The following is a 15,484-nucleotide window of genomic DNA, read 5'->3' on the forward strand; positions in this document are numbered from 1 at the left end:
AAAATTATACAATCGGTAAGAGGACACAATCGGTAAAATTACAGCTAAGACGACTATTTAGGTATCCAAAGATCTAAGACTGCGAAACATGTCGCTAGTGAGTTGAGACATAGACATATCGTATTGGTCAACCCATTCGTTAATTTCAGTCGTTCTTTTGTATAAATCTGTTGGACCTGTTTTTGTATAAGAAGCATAACCCTGCTAATGTAATTCGTTTAGTACTAGCATGCACGTGCGTAACGTAGACATTGAGAGATGATAGCACTGCATTTGTGAAAATATTGTATCTCTAATATGAACCATTAAAAAAAAGTATTGTTCTTAATTTATTTGGATTCACGGATTAACTCTTACGTCGTAAATTGTGTTTACTCACTCTAATGTTAATAACTATGATTTATTCGAAATCAATTCATTTGCAGTATTTTGTGCTTAATGTATTGTTGTATGCAGCAAGTATTAACTTTTTTAAAATTTCTGTTTCACAAGCTTCATTTGCAATTATCTCGATAAATAAAGAATATAACACATTACATATTTGCCTGTATATTTCTAATAACACATTTTAACAAATAATTTCTTGAAAATATACAATTGTTGTTTAGAAACTTTTGATTAGTATTTGTCAGCGGCCATATTTTCCTAATGATTTTTCATAGAAAGGGTAACCTTTCTATTGCTCTCGGTAATCAGTTTTGCCACTGTTTTATCTCGAGGTTTCATGTTGAAAATAACACAAAATTACAATTCAAAATTACTTCAAAGATCGTAGTTTTATTGAAAATATTTACCGGGTCTTCTACCAACCAGCAGTAAATTATAAGCTGAGAGACGTCGGTTTAAAATACACAGCCTAGTGTTATACAATTGTACGACAAACCCACCTAGGCACGTGTCATGGGAATTTAAAGCATCTTCTTGAAGGAATCTATTATATAACCTGTTGTAAAGTAAAATTTCAAGCAAACCGACGAACCCATGGCAGTCAATTTACAGGCCCATTTTACCACTTAAGATCAGATCCTAACAATTAATGTATTGTCTGCAAAGAATACATTTTGTACATAGAAAAAATATCTATAATTCTAATCATATATACAGCAGTAATTTGTCTACTTTTAATATAAGTATTACACATATTGTCGTTTTGTCGGCACAATAATAGTAATAATTATTTAAAGAGGGTTAAACATTTAGCTATGAAACTAATCTTCTCTGTGGCCCTCATGGAATTCATTAAAATATAACAAACAAAAGTAAAATAACACAAATACCGAACACCAAGAAAATTCATAACGGAAAGTCCCTTCAAAATCAAAAGCTGAACAAAACAAACAAATGGAAAAAAAACTGTCATATTCCTAACTTGGTACAGGCATTTTCTTATGTAGAAAATAGTGGATTATACAAAGCATTACAAAATAATCAAACAAACATACATATAAGAAAATAAAATGAGAAATTGTCATGAAATATACAATTTTCAAAACAGGTACTAGTAAACATGATGAATTCATATAGTATTGGCATCATTTAAATTACCTCAACAATATTTAAAGTTTAAGTAGGTGTGTGAAGCATATTATTATGCTTATAAAATAACACAGTTTCTTAATGTTCCAATAGGGATATTGGTAAGTAATTCCATAAAATAGATCCTGAATATATAAAAAAAGTTCTTGTACATCTCTGTTTTAGCTTTTGAAAATTGCATTTTTTTGGAAGAAATTTTCCTCAAACAATATTGGTTTATTTCTGGAATTTCTTGAAATGTATCTGTGAGATATACAGAGGCGTCATATATACTTGATCAATACTGATTTATTGTATGAAATTCTGTTCTCTAATGTCATCCACCCAAGGTGTTTAAACAGTGGTGCGAATGCTGGAAATGGATCAGCATCTCAAATTAGTCTTGCATCCTTTTCTGAAATTTGATTATTCTTACTAGCTTGTTTTGAGCACAACCACTCCAAATAATACAACAGTAATCTATCAGTTGGAGAATATAACCATTAATAAATAATTTTCTCGAAACAATATTTAGAAATTTCTTAATCTTACAGAGTAAATGAAGTCTTGGTGATATTGATGAATATAAATAATTAACATGGCCTGTCCATGATAGATAAGGGTCAATGTTAACACGCTAAAATTTTCCAATTGATGATTTTTGAAGAATATTATTCTTAATAGTTAGAACTGGTTCTGCTTGATGGAAACGCAGTCTTTTTTTGTTCCTATAACCATACATTTAATTTGATCAGAATTGTTTAACATGTTATTTTTATGACACCATTTTTCGACACATTGGAGATCATCTTGTACTTTTAATTGCATATCAGCAATACTCTTTCTTGATGAATGCATAATTTAGTCATCTGTATACAAGTCTGTATTGGATTTTATTGAAGGTCATTTATGTACAAAACAAACCAAATGAGACCAAGTATTGAGCCCTGTGTAACCCCGAAAATTATCAGAGTATTGATTACTGATATGGACTTGCTATGTTTTTTTCTTTCAAACATGATTTAAAAAGAAAATCAACAGTATTGTCATGGAAGCTATACATTTCAAGTGTTTTACATAAAATGTCATCATCAGAGGAACTGCCATATTAATATTTCCATTATTCATTTCAAGTATCCATTTATCAATATTATTAAAGAGGACAGTTTGACATGAATATCATGGCATAAACCAGACTGGGAAGGGTGCAAAATTTGAAACTTAGTCAAATAATCATAAAAATGCTTAGATACTTGTTTCTCTATTGATTTTGATAATTTTGGCAGAATATTGGTCTGTAATTGCTAGCTAATTATTTTTTCACCTGACTTGAAAACAGGAGCCACCTTTGCATTTTTTATAGCACATGGATAAACATCAGTATCAATCATTCGACTAAAATATATGTTAAGGAAGATGCTATGAAACGAGCACTCAGTTTTTAAATCTTTGGATCTATATTGTCAGAACCAGAAGATGTCTTAACATCTAATTGGATTATTTCATCAAACAGTTCTGTAACTTTTACTAGGAAATGATGTGTTATTTTTCCTTATTTGCAAAAAAAAAACATTTGTACATTGTTTGTCAGAGTATTGAAATTTGAGTTGCTTGGTGCCCTGATATACCTTAATTTTTCAACACATGAGGTAAATATATATTGAATCCACTAGCATGTTCTTGATGTCTGTATTTTATGGTCTTCAATTGTAATAAGTTCATGTGGTTTTGATGGATTAGATGGGTGTAGATTGTGAATACATTTCCATAGTGTTTTCGAATCTTTTGAGTCTTTTATCATATCATTATAATATTTCTGTTTAGATGTATCAATGATATGTTTTTTTTTCTGTTTCTCTATTTTCTTGCATATGAAATATCTATATCTTTGTTATACTATTCAGGTTGTCTGTCTTTCTTGGCTCTCTATGTCACAATTGGGGCATGTTTATTTAAAATGTTATTAAAAATGTTGTACCATATTTCAATACAGACAGAAGGGTAATTTTCAAATTGAATCTGTTGAAAATGTGCACTTTTTAAATCTTTAAAACAATTTGCTCTTTTAAAGTCTTGAAATGTCTATAACATGTATAAGTAATTGTTGAATGAATATGTTTTTATCATACACTTTCTCTTGTCATACATATTGGATAGTGGTCACTTATCTAATATTTAGAAACATGAGTCTCTTTAGCCATGTTTAGGTTGGAGACATATATGTTGCCAATCACAGTTTTGGATTCATTTGTTACTCGGGTTGGTTCCTTAATTAACTGTTGAAAGTTATAAGTTTCTACAGCGTTTAACTATCTTTGTGGTATTTTATTGGGTTGTAAATCTTTAATGTCAAAATCCCCCATAAGGATTATGTCAGAATTATATTTCATTGCCACCTTACTCTCACCCTTAAATTTATCTATCCAACCAGTTAGTGACTTGGATGGCCTATAAACAAAGCACAATCACAAATATTTCTTATAGCTAGGTTTTATTTCAAACCAAATAGTTTCAATGTTTCTTATTTCAAAATCATCTAGAAATGGAAATGGTTTCTTTTAAATAGACAACCCAGCCACACCCACCATCAGTTAGTCTATCTTTCCAATGTAAAATATATCCAGGAATGTTTATTTCTCTATCTGAAGTATTTTCACCAAAACAGTTTTCACAGTAACCAATTATATCTGGGGAACTTGGAGTAGACATTAGATTGTATTTAATCTCGTCAAACTTGCATTCCAATCTATTAACATTGTGGTTTCATGCATTTGTATTACAAAAGTATTTGTTTTACATAATATCGTTTGAAGCTTAAGATGGCAAAGATAGGGTTAATTCTGGTACCTGCTGAGAGATTGTATCAACTTGATGTAATGCTGGTGTTATTTTATCAGAGTTATCAATTACATTCTTATGTTTAGAAAATTAATAGAAGGATTTTGATCATCCGGATTCATATTGCTGGTTATCTAAATCCTTACTACAATACAAATATGTACAGTCTTGACATATGTGGTTTAAAATTTCAAAAGAATATTTTTAGATTTGATTTTGTAGGGCTTTGCCTCCTTTGCCATCACCCTGAAACAATAAACGTATTTACACTTTTGGTATTTAGCTATATTTTGCCTCCGAATGACCTTAGATCTACTCCGAATCACCTTTTGACGTCAGGCAACAATCACTTTTCAATTGTGTCGTCAAATGTTTTGAATTATGATGTCAAAGTTTACGGGAACCTGTGTGATTTTACGTAATGGCGGACAAATTTGCATACAAGTGTAAATATGTCTATTCACAGAATTTTTCTTTGTGACCAAAATTGTTACAAGAGTGACATAGAACCTTTTTACCATGTCTACATGGTTTTGAATTGTGATTTCGTTCACCACAGTAAACACAATACCAATCTGATCGATCTGTATGCTCTAATATGTTAACATGCATGTTGACTGATCTGAGGAAAACTGATGTCCCTTTGTTTGACAAATGAATTCCATCATGATGAAAACGGGAGTAAGAAAGATAGTCATTCTTATCATAAAACATATTTGTATGATCAATGAATTGCATGTTAAGCTGTTCACATAGGTTTTTCACCATTTTATCCGGTTTATGCACATTAAATTCATTTAACGGTAGAATTCTAGAAACTAATAATTTACAATGTGGGTGACGTTTAATATTCAGTAAATATAATAGACTTTCATATTTATCTCTAATGCTTTGATTATTAAAGTCATTTTCACCAATATGGATGATAATTGTTCTGTATGTTGACGTATCCTTCTTTTTAGTCACATCTATATGTGTATCAATGTTGGCTCTTCTGTTGGTACATACATCAATGTATCACGAGGCTGAATACTCTTTAAAATGGAACTCCCAATAATTAATGTGATTTTGTTGTTTTTAAAAGCGATAAGATTGGGAACGGATACTGCATTATCATTTGAAGAATCTCTTGGTTCAATTTCTGTTTTAATTGACTCAGATTTTTGAGATTTTGATTTTGATTGGTAGTTGATTACACTATGTTTAGGGGTGCCAAAAAGTTTAGGATTAGATTTAATCGGTTTGTAGATCCGTGTTGAAACAGTTCTATATTTAATGTACATTGAAGTGTGCCAGGTCTTCAGTGTCTTTTCTTGTACTTCTGTCTGGGTATTGACAGTTTTTTGCGTACATGAATGAAGAATGCTTTGATCCTGCTTGTTTTAATTAGGATTCTTTCGATTAAGGATTCAAACAACTAAAGAAACCACATATACAGCTTCATCCGCATCAAAGAAACCACATATACAGATTCTTCTGCATCATTTCATGACATTTACTTTGAATTTGACAACGGTCATCTCAGTACCAGAATCTATGACAAACGGGACGATTTCAATTTTGAAATAAAGATTTTTCTCACCTTAGCCGTAGTATACCAACTTTACCCATGTATGGGTACATTTCTCAACTCAACGACATTTAAGGGGGTAAGATATCAGCAGCTGCTACGCAGACTTTGCAAAACGTCAACGGTGTCTGAGCAAAATATTTCTGAACCAGGGGTTTGTAAAATAACGTCTCATCCTTTTTCTCAAAAAGTTCATCGGAAAGTACCAAAACCTTAAAGATAAATATATAGTGTCAACTTTACAAATGAAACACAATGATTTTTTTTTATAGATTTTAGGTGCTGAATTATCTTTTTATGTTACTTTAGTTTTCTCGTTATTTGTCTTTGTGCTGTATGGTTCTTTTGGTCGTATGACTTTTTGCGTGACTCGGTATTTTTGCATCCAGGCGTCGGGTTTTTGACTTTTTAACTTGGGTTAATCCTGGTGAAGCTGGTCCTGAGGTGCGATTCGAACACAAAGGAGTATTAAGGGTTGTTTCTATTCTTTTTACCCTTGTATCTATATTGACTCAAATTTCACTGTATCGATAGTGTAGATTATATACGGTATGTACTATCAACGACAAACATTTTTTTGCTGATGTCAATTTACACCTTTTTTGTTGGCATCTTTGTTATATCAATTTGTATATCTATTTGAATTTTTCAGTTAGTTGTTTTGTATGTCTGTAATGTATGTTTACACAGTTTTAGCTGCTGGATCCCAATTATTGTCACATTAACCTATTATGTATGTTTTTGGTTGCTTATTCAAATTTGTCAATATAATGGAACTACTAACAACTATCATACAAGTGGGAGATTTGCTAGCTATAAAACCAGATTTAAACCACCGTTTTTTTCAAAACTGCCTATACCAAGTCAGGAATATGGCATTTGTTGTTGACTTCATCCGTTGATTGATAGTGTCAGTTTTTATGGACTTCACTTTTTTGAATTTACCTTTGAATTCGGTATTTTTGTTAAAACTTTTTAGAAATGACCATGTTAATGCAGAATTTGAAAATGAAAAATAAATCTATTTGAAGTTGCTGTGGAATAATGAAAACAACGTCAGTTTAAAAGTAAAAAAAATGTTCAAGAGGCATAGCTGAACTTAATAATGCCGATCTGATATGAAAAAAGAGGCATAACTCAATGTTACCAAAGTCAAAATATCAAAAAGAATAATTGATCGTTACATGTATTAGATAAGGAAGCTTTGGTCAATTTGAAGTGACGCGATAAAGTAATATCTTCTATGAATTATCTGCAAGCCCGTCACTATTTTACTAATCGGTATGTGACGGTAACTAATAAACAGCACACCGTAAAGATCTATTACATTTTGTCATACTGCGGAAAATGAGGGTTAAGTCAAAGGTCAAGGTCATGTGCTAAATTTTCCCCTTTGCCTGTGTGTGCATCTAAACTCAAACTATAAACATGATAAAGCTAGACACGAAATAACCAGAGCAAAATGTTTGGATTGTAAAGAGAAGCGAAAGATATCAAAGGGACATTCGAACTCATAAGTCGAAAATGACAACGTCATGGCTAAAAAAGAAAAAGACAGACAAACAACAGTACATAAAGCACAACATAGAAAACTGAAGACTGAGCAACACGAAGCCCACCAAAAACTGGGTGTGATCTCAGGTGCTCATGTTAGTACAAATCCGGTAGGTCACATTCGGGAAAAGGGGGCGGGATTGTACTTACGATATTTGGAACATATCCGCTATCATATGTGAAACGGATATTCCATAACGGTCAACCAACTCGTGATGGCATCCGGAAAATTTACAAATGATAATTTCAATTTCACCACTTGGAACTCTTGGTTTAATATCCTCCTTGTGAGCAGAAACCCTCTATCAAGGAAATCAACTGGGAGATGTATACTTCGTACGCAGGCCCTGCTGGAATGTTGCTACATAGAAATGGAAAGTTTACAATTGGGAAGCTGAAATCATCTCTTTTGTCGTAAAGTGTTGTTATCAACCGACCCTCATTGTCAATTTGTAGATGTGAGTCAAGATATGAGGCAGACTTTACTGTATCTGTTGTATCCTTTATCTCAAGTTCGATGGAATAGATGCGTTTAACATAGTCACCAAATTTTAAATTATTTAGTGAGAGAACATCATCTTTATAGCGAAAAGTAAAGTTAGAGGATATTGCTAACTTCTTTTCTTTCTTCATAAGAAGTTTCTGTATGAAGTCAGCCTTATATGAATAAAGAAACAAGTCGGCAAGAAGAAGGACACAGTTGGTTCTCATGGGAATGCCGATTGTTTGTTGAAAAATACGTCCTCCAAACGTAAAAAAATATGTTGTCAATCAAGAAATCAAGCATCTTGAAAATATCAGTTTCAGAGAATGTTTTTTTTGAATCAGAGCAAGGAGGTTGATATAAAATTAGCATCCCTAGGATAGCAATTAGAACAGAGGAAAATTATAAAAATATAAAGAAACCGACACGTTTATCACCCACTTGATATGGCCCTCTGATGTACCAGACTGTTACCACGAACAGTCCGTGTGATTAGGAGAATCACTAATGTCACGTGGTGGTTCTAATCGGTGACTTGGTCATTAAAATACAGGTGTTATTATCTATAATAATCAGTTTAAATGTGTTTTTATTGTGCAATATAATTTTACGCGAAATTTGAAAGTATATCTAACTACGGTGAAAATAAACTAACAAATGGCAAAGTTATGAGGGTTTAAAGAAAGGAGAAGGTCCGGTAAGAGCTTCTTTTGGCTTAATATTCGAAGTACATCTAATGAAGGATTTTCTACATTTTTTAAACACTTAAGTGTCTTCTTCAGTTGATTCAATTATTTTATGTCAAGGATTTGAACTGATTTGGTCATTAAAGACGCTCATATTCAAGCTTAAATATGAAACATCTATCAGATATGCAATAGAACGTCACTTTTAAGATGGTTTTTGTCTAAAATGTAAGTGGCCGCATTCGTGTCCAGTCTCAACCTTTATATATGTTATGTATTATCATCAAATACAACATATATTTAAATATTAAGACTGAACACAAATGCGGCCACTTCCATTTCAGACAAAATCCGTCTTAAAATTAGCACAAATGGTAAAACTGTGAAGATTTCAGTACTATTGGCATGAATTTATGAAGCTATTACCTGATGCATGTGCATTGTATTGTCCAAAAAAGCCCATATTTATGGAACAGACTGAAGTATTCTACTTACCAAAAAAATACCTAAAAGTTTACATTTCAACAAATTTGTAAAAATGCTATATTTTGGGGCCAAAAAGGGGTCTTACCGGGCCTACTCCTTTAAGAATGCAATTTCTATTGAACCCCACCTTGCTTTAAACAAAGATTTCGCTTCACCTGCATGGCGCTGCATGTCCATGATAATTGGTAGGTAATATCATAGAAAATAGAGGAATATGTGAGGTACTTTCGTTATGGTGACCAGTTGCGACCGGGGCGAATTTTTGTAATTGAAATGAAGAGAAATTTATCGGAGTAAAGTATTTTTGTGATTTTACTTTTTATCGAGTGCCAGCGAAAAGTTTGTTTCTCATTGCGTTAGGTTGTAGATATAGGCATAGGCGCTTAGATTTTCAGTTCCCATCTTGGTTCCTGGAAATGGGAAATGGTAGGTTATATCCTCGACAGGAATATGTGAGGAACCTTTGTTAAAGTTACCGGTTGCAACTGGAGCGATTTAATTTTATTGAAACAGAGATAGTTATCCGAGAATCACTTAAAAGTTTCAGTAGGTATGCTGTAGTCATCAGGACATGGCAATGTTTCTCTCTCATAAAATTGTTTCTGTGCAAAATCAAATGTTTTTTCATCTCCAATATCCTATTTTTGATCCCTTTAAATTGACGGGCTCTCACTGAAAGCAAAGGAACAAAATAAAAAAAATAAGAAAAAAAAAAAAAAAATATAAAAACAATTTGTTTTTGAAATTCTCAATGTGACCAAGCCAAATCAATGCCTTATTATACACTGAGTTTAATTAAGATTTTGTTAAAACCAGTACTTCATTGGCTTAATAAAACAGTAAAATGTCAGAAAATTAACACATGCATTTTGTACATTAATACTAGGATTGCCAGGCATGTAGATTGGATCCTCACTATAAGTGATTTTTTCCCCGACAATACACATGGTATGTGTAGATTTCTTCTTAATCAATACTCTTTTAAGGCCATGCACGGTTGTAATATTTATAAAAAAATTTATGGAATACGTCAATTTATTAATCAAGATACCACGACAGGAAAATGTGTCTATTCATTTATTTACGGACATTTTTCCTGCACATTTTTATAAATATTTTATGTTTTGAATTTTAATTCCATATATATATACATCATTTACGAAGCAATTCAGGTCGGTTGAGTCGTTTGTCTTGTAAATGAAGAATTTTTCTAGATGATCAAGTTGTTTTTCGAGCTCCAACACTTAGGCATCGCTTATAAATAAATCGGCGACATTGATAAAAATTAATGATGATTGAAATGCGTCAACAAAAACAACCGGTGAGTATTTTTTGATAGCCTGGTATCCTTACCAAACTTTCCCTTCTCGTAAGTAATGCTATATATATACTGTCGTGAATCTGAGACTAATATAACAAACACATAGCGTTATAGAAGTCTGAGCGAGAATTGAGCCATGATCTCAGGCTTATCTTATAAAATCTTGGTAGGTTTATAATACTTCGGGTGTTTCCGTTCTTACTCGGGTGTTTTATTAGGACAAATTATCCCTCTGTGACCGAATAGATCTCAACTAATTAACACCCACTTACAGGAAAGGCGGTAACATTTTATGTGTAATTAGCGTACTTCGTCATCTCTCCTTCTCATATAACCTCCTTGATCAGAGTGATTTTTTACAAAGTAGGATTTATCTCCCACTAAGACAAGATACTTGTACATGTTGTACGTTGGCCATCTTTTTCAATGATACAAAGCAGGACCAATTATTTCAATTAGTTTTTTAGTGTGGAACGGGGAATACTAGTGTAAAGTGTAGAAAAGTCAAACGTTTTAATACTATTGCAATATGAAAGAGTCTTAGATTGTACGTACTCTAAAAGATTTTAGGATTTTTTTAGTATCCACATCTGATTCACGCAACCTCTAGAATAGGTAGTTTCACAATAACTTTGAAAACTCGGTTTTGATTGCTGATAAAAATGGATGTTTATAATTTAGAAAGAGGTTTCGTGGAGCACTTGGAATACCGAGCAATATAACGCTGACTGTAAAGACACTTATTTAGTATAGGTATCCAATACAGTGATGGAACATCCAGTGCTTCATCTTTAGTTGAAATTCCAAAAGAACATGGAACAGACCTATGGTTTTGGTTTGTGACCCGGATTTGTTTCAGTTAAATCGACTTATGACTATTGAACAGCGGTATACTACTATTGCCTTTCTTTGTCTATGATTATCCAGGATTTTCTCTTTGGTAAGTGTCGTGGGGGTATATTTTGAGTTTCCAAGTGAATTGTCAATACCTAATTTATTTATCAGGCAGTTTGTGTAATGTGAGTTACACGCAAAAACGATGTTGTTTGGGGCTTTATCTGCGGGGACAACAACATATTTGTTGTGAAGGTAGAACAAGTGTTTTGCAACATTTGGGTCTTTAAAGATTGATGAAGCATGTGTATTCATAGACCCATTCAGTTTCTTAATTCTGATTTGTACCAACGACCACACAAACTTAATCCATTCGGAAAGAGTATCTTTGTCTTCTTTCTCGCGTTTAACCTATTGTCTGACATAATCCTCGACTGAATCCATCAGTATTTTGAAGTTATGTTTCCAATTGATGGATTTAGGCTCACGATATTTAGGGCCTTTGGATAACACATGTCTCTCTGGTATCTTTCGCGTCTCTTTTATTGACAATGTTTAGGTCACCAGTAATAACATGGCCAGTCGGATTATATATGAATGGGGAACTAGCACAGGTACAAAAAAGAGGTTTAGACTTGAAGTCGTCAATATTGAAATCCCGCAACACGTGTTTGTTATTGACAGTTTTAGTTGCAATTGGTTTGGCATAGGTATAAGAAATGATACATGTAGGTACAGACTGATTTTAAAAATAGGGAGATATTTTCGAGTGAACTGATTTATGATGAAGGATATTGCCAAAGTTAATGGTATTGAGACCTTTGTTGGCAAAGGAAAGTTTCAGAAAGGATCTTTTCTCCTTTTCATCTTTTCCAATGTGAACTGGTTTGAAAAGTCTGTGACTTGCAATATCCAAAACGATAGTTGTAATTTTGTATTGGTTTAAATGAGGGTTTGTAACTGTGGTTTCCAAACATAAGTTGTACAAAGAATGAAGTTTTGAAATAGGTAATAAATAAAGCTTCGAATGAATGTGATGAATACCTAACGGCTTTTGTATAATTGGCAGCAGGTCATTAATAGAGTCATCATGGAGAGTAGGTGATGTGTAATGACGATGACCATGACTGCTTCTACGTCGAGGAGTAGAGTTGAAAATGTTCACCACATTCACTGAGCTACAGGAAGGACTCGATAGAATACCTATACCATCAATTTTGTCATTGCAACCATATGGTGTCACAGTTCCCAATTGTCGAATCCAGTAGTCTTCTTTTTGTCTATGGAGAGGTGTTGCAAGATGAGGATTGTTAATCCTGTGGTATATTTTTTCGATGATGCGAACTTGCATAGAAAGGATCGAATGATCAAGCTGGCTAAAATGCTGGTAAACAATGTAGCTTGCATTGTTGTTGATGTCTGATCTATGGCATACGTTTGTTTAACCTTCCTTTCAATTCACTATTCAGTCTGAAGCGATCTGATGATATCTTATAGGAGTAATTGCCCTTGAAATGTTTAGATTACGGTAAATTGATAATTACTAAATACTTGTAATGCTAAAGCCATGTGAACATTTCCAAAGGGTTGGGTGAAACATGACCTTGAAACATATTAGCTGGAAGTGACCTTATGCAAACTGGAAAGAACCATGTTTGCACTTATATAACCGGAGGTAGCAAATTATCTCCCTTATTTAAGGCAAAAGTATATAGAAATCATATATCGTTGAAACTAATAAAGGGAACTATCTCATGACACAGATAGTGATTTCCTGTAAACAAAAAGTGGCAGATTAACTCTCTTATTTCTCAGAAAAGTCCCTAGCAACCATATTTTAGTTCAAATAAATATTTCTTTTCATATGACATCAGAAGTGAAATTTTCTAAAGCAGAAGTAGCTAATAATTTCCCCTATTTCAAGTGAAAATACATAGGACCCATATAATTTTGGAATTGGTTTTGAGGATACCTGTTTATTCATATCTTTAATGTTTATTCTTTTTATCTTTTTTTTTTTTATCTTTTTTATCAAAACACTTAGTATAATATCATATGGAAAGACCTTCAATTTTTCTATGAACAATTGGTTTTTATTTGTATATATAATCTATATATCTGTTGTCAATATATCGCACCATATATAACTATTGTGACAAAACATCAATTAAATATCTAAATACATGTTTATAAGTAGCATCAACTAACCTACAAATCTAAAAGAGATGTAATTTTAACATTATTTACAATATTAAAGATATTTACAATGCGATAACAAATAAACGCAATATTTCGTCAAACAACTAGATTAGGTTGCATGGATAGATGTATGCCCGATGAAGCTAGTTTGTCTAGCGAATCATTGTTTTTACTTTTATTACTATTACATATTATATAGTGTGTTAAAATTACATTGTGAGGCATATGTAATAAAATAACATAAAAATCTGATGTGACGGCATGGTAAGTAAAATTAATGTCCTTTACGACAAACAAAAATTGTGGTATTGGCCCTGTATAACCAGGCGTATAGTATATTAAACTTTAATCAGGTCACTGTTTATGGACGTTGTGTCCAGTAAGACCCAAAAGCTGGTCCTTGATTCTGCCGGGCTACAAACAATTTGGTGGTGTCCAGTTAAACTCCAAAGCTAGTTCTTCTTGATTATGCTATGCAACAGACAATTCAGTTGTGTTAGTTAAACCAAAAAGGTTGTCGTTGATACTTAACATTCAACAGATATTAATATCACATTCTTAATTGACAATTTAAAATTCATTTAGATAAATATCAACTTTTTCACCAAAAGTGAAATATCTATGACCGGACGTGGCTGTATATTTTTACATCCTGACTATCCAAAATATGTGCTTCTCTATAGCATTGCATTTTGTTTAAGTTTCAAGTTCAGATGAACATTATTTCTATACCCAAGTCAACCCATTCAAATCATAGGACAAGTTCGTTAAAGAAGATATTGCATAATATAATTTGTCAAAAACTGACATATAAATCAACACTGTTATATAACTTAAATTTATATTCCTCTTGTTATACTTGTACATGTATATGGAATGTGAAGTTAACCACAACATCTCACATATGTCATTGTTTCCCTTTTACAAGAATAAATCAAACAAATATAGAATTACCAGGAGTAATGTTTTATCCTCACACATAAGCAATCAAATCAAATGGAAAATTAAAATACATATTCCTTTTATAATTTGTCAACTAAATAGAAATACCAAGATGTGGTATGAGTGCCAACGAGACAACTCTCCATATAAGTCACAATGTGTAAAAAGTAAACACTTATAGGTCAAAGTACGGCCTTCAACACGGAGCCCTGGCTCACACCGAACAGCAAGCTATAAATGCCACAAAAATGACCAGTGTAAAACAATCCAAACAGGAAAACCAACGGTCTGATCTATATAAAAAACTAGAAACGAGAAACACTTATGAACCACATCAACAAACGACAACCACTGCACAACAGGCTCCTGACTTAGGACAGGTGCATACAAATGCAGCGGGTTTAAACGTTTTAACAGGCGTCAAACTTCACCCTAACCTGAAACAGTAGCGTAACATTACAACATAACATGACATTTATATATAATGATGTCTAATGATGCTTTTAGCTGATCTGGCCCACAGGGCCAAGTGAGCTTTTCTCATCACTTTGCGTCCATCATCGTTCTCTAAATTTTACACAAATCTAATCCCCTTAAACTACTGGGCCAAATTCAACCAAATTAAACCAAACTTGGCCACAATCATCATTGTGCTATAATAATTTTAGAAATGTGTCCGATGACCCCACCTGCCAACGAAAATCACCGACGTGGTTAAAAAAACAACATAAGGGGTAAAATTCAAGTTTTGTCTATTAGCTTGAAATATGGTTTACAAATCTGACATGGGGCACACATGTTTGCTATGTTGTCCATACCTATTGTCCAATCACACCAAACTGTCAGATGACTTGTTATAAGAGTTATTGCCCTTCAATAACGAATTCGACCAAAATTGTTTTTTTTTCATTTTTGCAAATTATTTCAAAACCATTATAGAAAGAGAGAAACTCTAAAACAGTAAAAATTATCAGCGAGGCAAGCTATTCATATCAAAGTACTGAAGTACTGAATATCGGATGACCGCAAGTTCTGGTGGATGGTCACAGGCACTT

Source organism: Mytilus californianus, unplaced genomic scaffold, assembly GCF_021869535.1.
Source record: "Mytilus californianus isolate M0D057914Y unplaced genomic scaffold, xbMytCali1.0.p SCAF_3, whole genome shotgun sequence".
NCBI lineage: Eukaryota > Metazoa > Mollusca > Bivalvia > Mytilida > Mytilidae > Mytilus > Mytilus californianus.